Raw genomic sequence first — 11,054 nt, forward strand, 5'->3', positions numbered from 1 at the left:
ACCCTGGGCCTGCTCTACTGGAAGTCAAACTGTCTTCCCTGGAGCCCTCTCCCCAACTTTCACCCTGCCTTGGGTCAGATGTTTGCCCCCCCCCCCCGAAAGCTCATAAACCACTATTTCACTAAATCGTGTCTTCAAGTACACAAGGAGACTGTCATGCCAAAGTTATTTTATTATGAAGAAAGCAGAAAACTATAGAAAAAAATATTTTTAGAACACAACAATAGAAATCATATTCCAGTTTTTCTTAAATTTAAAAAATAAGCTCATGGACCATTCACCTAATTTTTAAAGGCCAACTTCAAATAGGGGTCTTCCTAGAGCTGAGTTCGGGGGTGCTGGACTGTGGGTTCATGTCATCTTGGGCACTACAGAGTCTCACCCCTACAGACTTTCACCCCTTTTTGCAGGTGGGAACCAGGACTTGAGAGAAAAATTGGATACGTACCTCTGAAATCGCTAGCACTTTTCCAAACATTAATTAACTCATCTATTTAATAAACATTGAGCACCTACCAATTGCCAGGCCGTAGGCCTTAGAGCTAAAATAATTGAACGAGACCCATCCCTACCCTCAAGGACCTCTCAGGCTTGTAAACACACTGCTCCCACACAGAGTAACAGTGCCGTTGGGTGTTGGGAGGAGGTGCTTGGGGGTGGGAAGAGAGTCAGGAAGGCTTCCAGGAGGAGGAGACCTTTGAGCTGCGTTGAGAGCAGAAGTGCACCAGGTGCAGAAATGATGAAGAGACATTCTAGAGGGAGGGAAGAGCATGCACGAAGGGCAGGAGAGGTAAGCGACAGTGTGGTGGGCTCTGGGCAGTGTACTTATTCTAGAATAACTGCAGCTGGGAAGGATCAATAAAAGTGAGAGAGAGGCCAAACCAGCTCCCTTCTTCAGGTACCTGTAAATCTTATGCCTGACATTTGACTTCACCTTGAGGAGCCACCAAGCAAGCTGGGGGGTGACAGGATGGGATCCATCCATTTGATGAATGTTTTCTGAGCTTAGGGAGCTATCCTTAGTTTCAGAGGGGCCCATCCAGAGGTACATAGGTGCTGCATAGACTTTCGTCCTCAGGAAATGCAGCATCTCATCAGGAAGTGAGGAGGTACGGGGAATGCCCGCAACGTAACCACATTTAACAGTTAAAGGGAAAAAGCACAGAGAGAAAGAGGCTAAAGAGATGGAGAGATACCGAGAGAGCAGGGTCCTGGGAGTGGGTGGGGCTAAGATCAAGAATGCACAGAGAGGTTTGTGGGGTCAGGGCAAGGGATGGTTCCGCTCTGAGGTCAAAGACGTGGGTTTAGCAGAAGGAAAGGGTTTCAGAGACTCAGTGATGTTGAGAAAAGTGTGGGTGCTCGGTTGCAGGTCCCCCTAGGGAGCGGAGGAGGGGGGCCAGGAGAAGGCCACTACCTCATTCAACAAATGAGACAAATGACTACTGAGCACCTCCAGGGCCCAGCGATGGACCAAACCCACAGCTCCCGCCCTGAGAGCTCACGCTCTCCTTCTGCCTGGCCTGCTGCCCGACTCCTCCCAAGTCCTCATGTTGAACTCATGTCTTTTAAGGCCATCTGAAATGTCCCCTTCTCAGGAAGCTCATCCATTGCAATCAATGGGAACAGTTTTTCCCTTCTCCGGACCCCAGGGTGCTCCGGTCTCTGTCTCTCACATGCGTGCCTCCCTTTCTCTACGCACTTCTTCCTCCATCCTCCAACTAAACTCTGAGCTTCTTGAGGATAGAGACAGCTTTTTACCTTCCCTGGGACTCAAATACACTGGTGTTCCATAAAAGCGTGTCGCATGGATGAATTAATGAATAAATGAGTGAATAAATGAACTTCAGGAACCCAGGTCATTCCCCCCACTGCAGATGACCTTCCCTTGGCTCTTCCTAGGCTGATTTCCTCCATTTCACCCCACTGTGGCTTGTTCTAAGGATGGCTGCTCGGTCACATGCTTGTCACAGGCCCTCTGCACTTGGGTGAGGTCATAGACCATGGCAGGGTGCCAGAACAGAAGGGTTTGAACTCACTCCATCAGTGAGCCCAGGTGTGAGCAGAATCTGGGGGCCTGTGTGGGCTCCTTGAATGTTCCGGAGACCGGCGTGCTTACTGGGCTGCTGGAGCCACCCTCAGGCCTTCCCCTGCACGGCCTCTCTCTGCTCTAGCCCTCGTGTCCCTGCAGGGCGGACCTGTCGGTGGGCGCCGGCGGCCACATGGCTCATGGGAAGAGGCTCTGTGCTCGCCCCCCTCTGATGGCAGCCCCTCCTCAGGCGGTTCCCAGCCTCTGCTTCGGCTTCAGCTTCTGTTATCCACCAGCGGCCCCGACAGAAATTGGATACCCATACGCTCGATATTTCTCTGCTCAGTGGTTTACTACAGACGGGTTTACGGTTAGTTGCTGGAATTTCCAAAATAAAAGACAGTCCACTCTCAAGGAGCTCACAGCCCAGCAGGGCCAAAGGAAGTTAGACAGACAAGTAAATGGATAACCACTGAGTCTGCTCTAGGTAGTGCCAGGCAAGAAGCCCGGTGGAAGCCCCACAGAAGGTCAGGAGGGGCTTGCAGGGGAGGAGACGGGAGGGGAGGGGAGGGGAGACATAGGGAGGGGTGAGGAAGGCGGGAAGGAGAGGGCCTTGTAGGCCGAGGGAGTAGCAAGGACGGGTGGCGGAGGGGGGAGTGGCTCGGTGTGGCCCGATATGTGTCACAGGAGGGTTGATGGGGAGCGCCCTGGCAAGGAAGGCAGGGGCTGCGCTGAAAACTGCCACTATCCCATCCCCGCCCGTGGAAACAAACCTCCCCTTAGCGCCCGTTCAGCTGCCGCCTGCAAGAGTTTCTTTTTCGCCAAGCCATGTGGTTTCGTCCTTCTCAGAGCCCCGCGGCCTTCGTATTCCTCTGATGGCCCCTCTTCGTGTCCTAGCTGATCTTAGGCTTCTGTGTGTGCCTGTCCTACCAGCTCCACCAACTGGGACCTCCTCTCAAGTAGGACGTGCCATTTTGATACTCTCCGCAAATATTCGGAGAGAGCCTACCGTGGGTTTGAGGTCCAGGGAACATGGCAGAGACCAAGAGGGACGAATTGCATTGAATGCCTAAGTCTCCACCCGGATCACCTCTCCTCCTTTATCAAGCTCACCATGAGTCATCAGGAGGTTGCTTGATAAGCAAGGAATCTGTCTAAAGGGAGGGCCGTTGTCTGGAGACACTTGCGGCATGCCTTTTGACAAATCCTGTATCCTCTCTGACAGGCATAAAAATAACTCCTCCCTCAAGACCTTGTCCTGAGCAAAGGCGATAACAAACGTGGAAGCACTAGGCAAACTTTAAAGCAGCCTCAGAGGCCAGGAGTTTGGGGGCGGGGTGCTTTCCCGCTGCTTTTCACCAGAATGCACCTCCCAGAAGGTGCTCAGTCCAGATCAGACTTCCCTACCTGGACGAGGCCCTCCAGCCCAGCTCTGCCCACCGCTCCGCTCCAGCTTGCCCCTCCCCCGCTCTTGCATTTCCTATCAGCTGAGAGGAGCTTCTAGCACTGCTAGGAAGCCTGGAGTATGGGGCTCTGCTTCTCAGTTTCCTTAACCTCTGGGTTGCACTGCATCCAAATGTTAACATCAGGAGAGTGGGAGGTTCTTGAACGTGTTTGAAAGGTGGAACCCCTAGAAGCCAGAATTAAAATAAAAATAAAGAGTGGTGCGTGCAACCCCAAATGCCCCTTTCCTGCGCTAAATCAGAGACCACGGGGTCCTTGACGAGCAGTGGCAGAGGTCAAAAGTGTTAAGGTTTGACCAGCATGTCAGGGCCTCAAGTCCTAAGTGGAGAACATTCTACACTCAGTCTTCAGATGGAGGGAAGAGGGTCTTCAATTATGTTGGGGGGTGGGGTGGGGGGTGGCTCTTATTCCAGAGAACAGAATGGGGGATCTCTGGGCTCGGAGTCGGGCCAAACCTCAAAACCAATGGCTCTCCTGGCGTCCTAGCTGCCCCAAGTTTCTGTTTTTGGTTTTCCTTTTCTTTTTATAGGCCACCCCCACGATGCCAAGACCCTTCCAACCTTCCTTCTCACTTCCTGTCCTTTCCTAAAAAGGTAATGGAATGTAGCAGCTCTCTGCTGCTGCGAATGTGGGCCTCAGAGCTAGACCATCTGGGTTCAAATCCAACTTCTGTGCTCATTAACTGTGTGACCTGAGACAAGCGCTCCCTGCCTCAGTTGCATTGTTTGCAAAACAGCAATAATAATAGCCCTGACCTCGATGGCATTGGTGAGGATTAAATGAGTTAACAAAGGGGTCAACAGATCTTATCTTTAAAGGGCCAGATAATAAATGTTTTTTTTGTTGTTGTTTTTGGCCGTATATTCCCTGTCACAACCATTCAACTCTGCCCTTGTATTGCAGAAGCAGCCATAGACAATTCATACACCATCCTGAGTGCAGGGCAATAAAATCTATTTTTCAAAATAGGCAGAGAGCCAGGCTTGCCCTAAGGCCGATAGTTTGCTGGCCCTGAATTAAAACATAAGAAGGTACTTGGCATGTAGTAGTTAGCACTCAATAAATGTTAGCAATTGTTATTTATTTAGGAATAAATTAAATATTTGAGTACCTACTCTGTGCCAGGCACCGTTCTAGGTGCCGGGCCTGCGGCTGTGAGCAACACAGGCAGACAGAGTCCCTGAGCTGGTGGAGCTTACCTTACAGAAAATGGGGACAGGAAGAAGTGAGGAAACAAGTAACAGAAAACCAGATAGTGGTCAGGGCTGTGATCGTGACATCAGGGTGACCCACATTCGAGATGCGATCGGGGGTGGCCTCTCAGAGGGTGTGACATTTAAGCCCGGTAGGCCAAGGAGTCAGCTCTGTGGCAGCAGGGAGAAGAGAACTCCAGGCAGAGGGACACACCGGCTCTGGCTCCTGCTTCTGCCCTGAGCCCAGGTCTGAGCCAGCAGCAGAATCTGCAGCGCTAGGAAGACAAGTAGGAGATTGGGGACAAAAGGAAAAACTCAGGGTGCTGCGGTGGCTGTGGTGGGGTACGTCTCCTCAGCTCCCTTCCCAGGCTACACCCCTTTTCTCCAGGTCCCACCCGTCAGCCCAGGGCTCCCCTCCCTCCCCCTTCCGCATGGCTCAAAGCCAGGCTCAGCTCAGCTCAGGCCTGGCACCCGTTTTTGCTCCTCACACCTGCCTCTGGATCCAGTACCTGTTGCCAGAGGTTGCCCTTCTGTCGCCCGGCAGGTGAGCAGGAGAGTCTGGATTCTGCTTCCTCCTGTGCACGGGAGGTCACAACCCCCAATGCAGGGGACAGTGTGGGTTTCGCCGGAGCCACTCCCAGACACAGACCTGGAACTGGGAAACAACTTAGAAGTCCTGGCTCAGGGCCCCCAAACTCGGGTTGAAGAAACAGCTGTGTGCATATGGATTCAAGACCCTCTTCCAAGCCTCCTCTCCTCCCTGCCTCCTCACCCAAATTTGCATCTCTCCCATTCTTTTTTTTTTAAAACACCTTTAATGAGGTATGATTGATATACCAAAAACAAACACAAAAAAACTGTACATATTTAAGGTATACAATTTGATGAGTGTAACACAGGCACGCGCCCGTGAAATCATCATCACAGTCAAGGCAGTGAACAGACCCATCGGCTCCAAAAGTTTCCTTGCGTCTTTCTTTGTGTTTCTTTCGCTTTGCTTTGTTTTTGTGGTAAGAATACTTAGATGACATGTCGTCTTAACAGAACTATACAGCTCTGTGAACTATAAACACTTGTAACTCTCTCTTATTAAACATTCTGACTCACAGAATGCTGTGCAACAGCCTAGCCCAAGAACTAGGCCACCACGTGCGACGTCACTCTTCTGTAGGGAACACATTCCAACAGCTTTTGGATCTGGAGCCAGCCTGTGGGCAAACTCTTGCCAGCTTCTCTGCCAAGGGGAAGGGTTTTCTGACCAGGTCCTAGTTCCGGGTTATACCCTTCTGGGGTCCTGTCCCCTCCTTTAGGTCCCACTTCTTTAAGAAGCCTTGCCAGACTCCGTCCCCAGCTCGTATGCCCTCGCCGGCTCCAGCATCCCCCTCAGACGCATGCCTCAGACCAGACTGGGAGGGTTGGTCCTCCAAGGCCCTCACGCCTCCTCACAGGGTTTCCGGGGCTGCCCAATTCACCAGTAATTCGCACTGCCAGGCTGGCTGCCATGTGCACGTCAGGTCCAGAGAGGCGAGGCGGGCAGCACAGGTCGGGGTAGGGGCTCTCCCAGCCCATTCAGGGGGCCTTCCTCCCCACTCTTTGTTGTCCAATGTTGCTGTCTCAGTGCCTGGGAAGCCAGTGGGGGGAAGGGAAAGTCTGACCTCTCTTCCTGTCAACAATGACTTTTTGCTTGGACCCTTCTGGGGTGAGTCACCAGGAAGGGCAATTAGCTCCTGCTGGCGCAGAAGGAAGCAGTGGTGTGAGAGAGTTCTGTGGCAGAGGGGACTCTCCCAGCTGAAAGAGGGGCTCAGAACAGGCTTCCTGTCCCCCGCAGTGAGGGTGAAAGTGGTCTCCAAGCCCTGCTCTCTCCTCTAGGCTCCTGCAGGCCCCATCATTAACATTCTTAGTGGCTCTCACTATGTCACAGCTTGCTTAGCATCTTCGAAGTCTCCTCACGGCCTCTAGAATAAAGTCCAAATGCCTTAGCTTGGCCCCAACCTCCCTTTTTGACCTCCGTCGCCCTGCACTCCCTCACGCCCTTCGCTCCGATCAGGGTGGCCTCTTTCTCTCCTGAAGGTGACAGTGCCCTTGGCCATCTTCACACGTTTGCCTTGGCTCTGCCCCTCTCCATCGCCCCCTATGGCGGGACGCCTTTTCCTTTCCGGATACTCCCATACTTTGAACTCCATTTCCATTCTCACATCACCCGTCTCCTTCATTCAAAAAATATTTGTCGAGCACCTTCTCCAGGCCAAGCCCTATGAAAAGAGCTGAGGTCACTACTGCCAAGGAAGCTGGGTGTGGCCCGTGCTCGCAGAGCTACCAGGCCGTGGACCGTGCAGAAACATCGGCAGGCCCGCTCGGCGTGGCGAGGTGAGCTCAGGTGCTAGGGAATCCCGGAGAGGAGCACCTCGCCAGCCTTGAGAAGATCACGGGGGGCTCACTGGAGGAGGCAACTCCTGATTTCTCAAGGAGTGAGTAGGAGTTAGGTAGGTGAGGGAACCGGGAAGAGAAGCGGGCGGCAAGGGTGCTGGGACTGGAGGAAGCCGAAAGCAGGAAGGGCCCAGAAAGGAGATGGCGCATTCTAGGAACTGAAAGTCTGGGTCAAGGGCGTGAGGGGTGATGAGAGAAGCTGAGAGTCATCCAGTGGCCCCCACATGGTTTGCGCTTTATCCTAAGAGCCATGAGAAGCCGGTGAAAGGTTTATAGCAGAGGCATGTGATGAGCAGATTTGCACCTTAGATGGTCCAGGGCTGAGGCGTAGACCACAGACGGACTCGTTAGGAGGTGATTCAGCTTAGACCGGAGGCAGTGTTGGCTTGAACCAAGTGATGGCGAAATGGTGCGTCTAGAGCCCTGTCCAGTTGACGGGACTTGGCAATTGCTCGGGCAAGGGGTGGAGGCCAGCGGAGGCTGTGGCTCCCAGGTTTCTGATTACGTGGGTGGGCCGTGGGTTCATTTTACTGAGGGGGGCAGGTGCGCAGGCAAGGAGATGACAAGCGAAAACTCGGACTTGTTCAGTGTGAGCTTCCAGAAGGGCAGTCGAAGGCGAGCCACCGACGGGTATTGACAAAGCGAGGTCTCCGGACAGAGGTCTGGGCTAGATGGAGAGACTAGGGGAACTGAGCTGTACATGGTCATCGAACTGTGAGGGAGTGAGATGTCCCTCTTCCATGATGCCTGCCTCGCTGCCTCCAGCTTCCTGTGCCCAGCCGTGGCCCCCGCCGACATGTTCCACATTGCCTTGTGCTATTGAGCTTTTCTCGAAGTACGTATCGTCTTTCTGGTCAGAGAATTACCACAGATCAGCCGGGTCGGAGACTCCGGCAACGCCCTCATGACAGGGGTTGGATCCTGACCCAGAAAGAGAGGAGATGGATACAAGAAATATTTACCGGGGCGAGTTAGTGGGACTCGTGATGGCTGGGGGTGTGGGATTAGAGGTGACACAGCTACCCCCAGCTTACCAGCACGAGGACAGTTTAGACCAGAGGAGAAGAGGGGACGCAGGTTTGGGAGGAAGAAAATAGGTTAAGTTTTGCGCCCGCCGAGTTTGCGGTGACGCCCGTGGGACCTCTAGCTGGAGGAGTCCAGCAGGTCACAGGACATTGGCGTCAGGCGAAGAGGGGAGTCTGGAGTTAGACATGAGGCAGGCTCTTCCGGCACCCCCTCTCTACAAGCTCGAGTGTCGGGGCATTTCCACATGCTCTGTCCTCTGCCCGAAACACTGTTCCCTCAGACATTCGCAGGGCTTGTGCACGCAAGCCACTCGGGTTTCTATCTGGAACAGCCCCTTACCCGTCACTCTCCGTCTGCTCACAGTTTCCATCACAGCTGTCATCGCTCCCCAACAGTCTATCAGAAGGTCGTTGATTTGGTTTTCTGCTTCCACCATTGAAATGTGACCCCCACCCCGCACCTTGGGGCAGAGGCTTAGTCTGTTTGATTCACCTTCACCTGAAGGTATCGGAGAAGTGCCCAGAGTGGGCACCTGGTGGGCACTGGTGACCGAGCAACGCACCAGGGAGTGTGTGTGCCGACAGCGGCAGCGGCGGGAGGGCGTCTCAGTGGACCCAGAACCGCGGTCAGAGTGGGAGGAGGCGGGGCCTCGGGCAGAGCCCGGGAGCTGCGGCACCCAAGCCTGACGCAGCAGAGAGGCTGGTGGAGAGCGGACCTCGCATAGGCGCATAGGCGTTCGTGTCTGCACCCCATGGGAGTTGGGGGAGCCCCAAGTAGTACTGGCAGTGCGGGGATGCCTAAGGAGCTGAGAGTCCCAGCAGGAAGAGAGACCGAGAACACAGAATGCCTCAGAGAAGTCTAGTCTGGAAAGGCCCCCGGAGGAGGCTGCTCGCCGAAGCTTTTGTACGGCGTGCAGACAGACTCCAGGCGTAGTGGGGAGGAAACCAGGGGACCGGAAGAAGAGAGGAGGGGAGATGGGACAGGGGCTGATGTTGTGGGTCAGGCTGATAACTGGGATGATAACCGGGGGAGGGGAGGGAGATGCAGAGGGACGAGTTATGATGAACGATGATCACAGCTTCCTAACCTCTCTCCTGGTCCCACTTTGGTAGTGAACTCCTGGTGCAGAGTAATCTTAAAAGCATACATCGGATCATGTCACTCCCCTGCTCAAATGCATTACTGAGAATAAGACACAAACTCCCTACCGAGACAAACAAGGCCCTCCAGGCCTTGGCCCAGCCTTCTTAGCTGATCTTACCCTCCTTCCTCCCCTCCCCCACACACGCTGGCCCTGCTCACTCCGCTCTAGCCAAACGGGCTCTGCTGGTCCTTGAGCCAAGTGCCGCCCTGCCTCAGGGCATTAGCCTGCCGTTCCCTCTGCCCGGAAGACTCTCCCGCAGATTGTCACCAGGCCTCCTCCCTTACTAGATTCAGGTCTCTGTCCAAACGTCGTCACCTCCTCTCACTTAGACGCTTTTTCCTGAGCATCCTCAGATGGAATGAATTATCCCACCCTCCGGCACCTTGCTCTGCTTTATTTTTCTCCATGGCAGAAAATTACACCTAGAATAGAGTAAATATTTATTTATTTGTTTGTTTGTTAGTTTCTTGTTCTTCTTCCTTACTGGAGTGCAAGCGCCAGGAGGACAGGAATGTCTGTCTGTCCGGTTCACTGCTGCATCCTTCGCGCATAGAGCAGCGCGGGGCACACGGTAGCCCTGACGAAAACTGCAGCAGGGATGTCCGAGTAAACGAATGAGGGACTCTGTAGAGCTCATTTGCAAAGAGCCCTTGTGTACAGTGGCTCATCACAAAAAGCTTCGCTAAGGCGGGGGCACCCTCATGTTACAGAGGGGCAGGCCTAGGCTCGGTGCACTCGGGTGACCTTCCCAAACAGAGCTGGAGCCGTGGCCACTGCGGGCGGATGAGCGCAGACCAGACCCTGAGCCCTGCAGACCCTCCACAGAGAGAAGAAACTAGACCCCGCCCCCCGCTCGCTTTCTCCTGGTCTAAGTGGGGAGATGAAGGGAAGATTGTGAGGGGAATAAAAACATGCTGGGAAGGGAGGAGGAGGAGGAAGAGGAAGTGTGAGGAGCCAGGAAGGATGGGGAGGGGTGAAGGATGGGATACCGCCCTGTGTGTGGAACCTGAGTGCTCCCACAGCCCATTTCTCAGGGGATAAACAGGGACTTGCCTCAGGAGGGGAGGCCCTTGCCATGTCTGACCTCCCGGTACTTTCTCCCTTCCATGTGCCCCCCACCCCCGGAAGCTGTTGGGCATTTCCCACTTCCTGGTAAGAACTATAGAACCCTGGGGGGATTTTCCTCAGCCCAGGAATTTAGGACACTTTCCAGCTTTTTCCATGACCTCTTCGTCCTCTGCATACCAACACACACACACACACACACACACACACACACACTCGGGGATGGGAGGGAGAGTCTCCCGTGACTTCTGCACCTGCCTTAGGAGCAGACGCTCTCTCCCCACATCTACCTAAACATAGGGGACGAGTCCCCTCTGTCCTCTCCTTAAGGCGGGTGGCTCAACGGCTGACGCCACAACTGTTGAACACGCAGCCTCCACAAGCAGGCTGGGGACCAAGCCGCTGCTGGGGGAAGAAGGTTCTGTGGCTGCAGCTCAGTGCTCCTCTGCTTTCCCAGCGCGTCCTTCCAGGCCGGTTCCCATAGTTCCCGGCCCTGCCTCCGCTTGCTAGAATTGTCCCTTCCCCGCTCCTGGCCACGTGCAGGAGACAGTGGCTCCAGGGATGGGCTGGGAGGTCTTGGTCAGCCAGCCAGCCAGGGGACCCCGCAGGAATGAGCAATGCCTCACTGGCGTCTGGATCGCGACAGCAGTCATGTGAACTGTGTGTGAACACTTGCCTGGTCTGAGACGTATCCCAGGGCAACGGTTTA

Source organism: Rousettus aegyptiacus, unplaced genomic scaffold (genome assembly GCF_014176215.1).
Source record: "Rousettus aegyptiacus isolate mRouAeg1 unplaced genomic scaffold, mRouAeg1.p scaffold_m13_p_17, whole genome shotgun sequence".
Classification (NCBI taxonomy): Eukaryota; Metazoa; Chordata; class Mammalia; order Chiroptera; family Pteropodidae; genus Rousettus; species Rousettus aegyptiacus.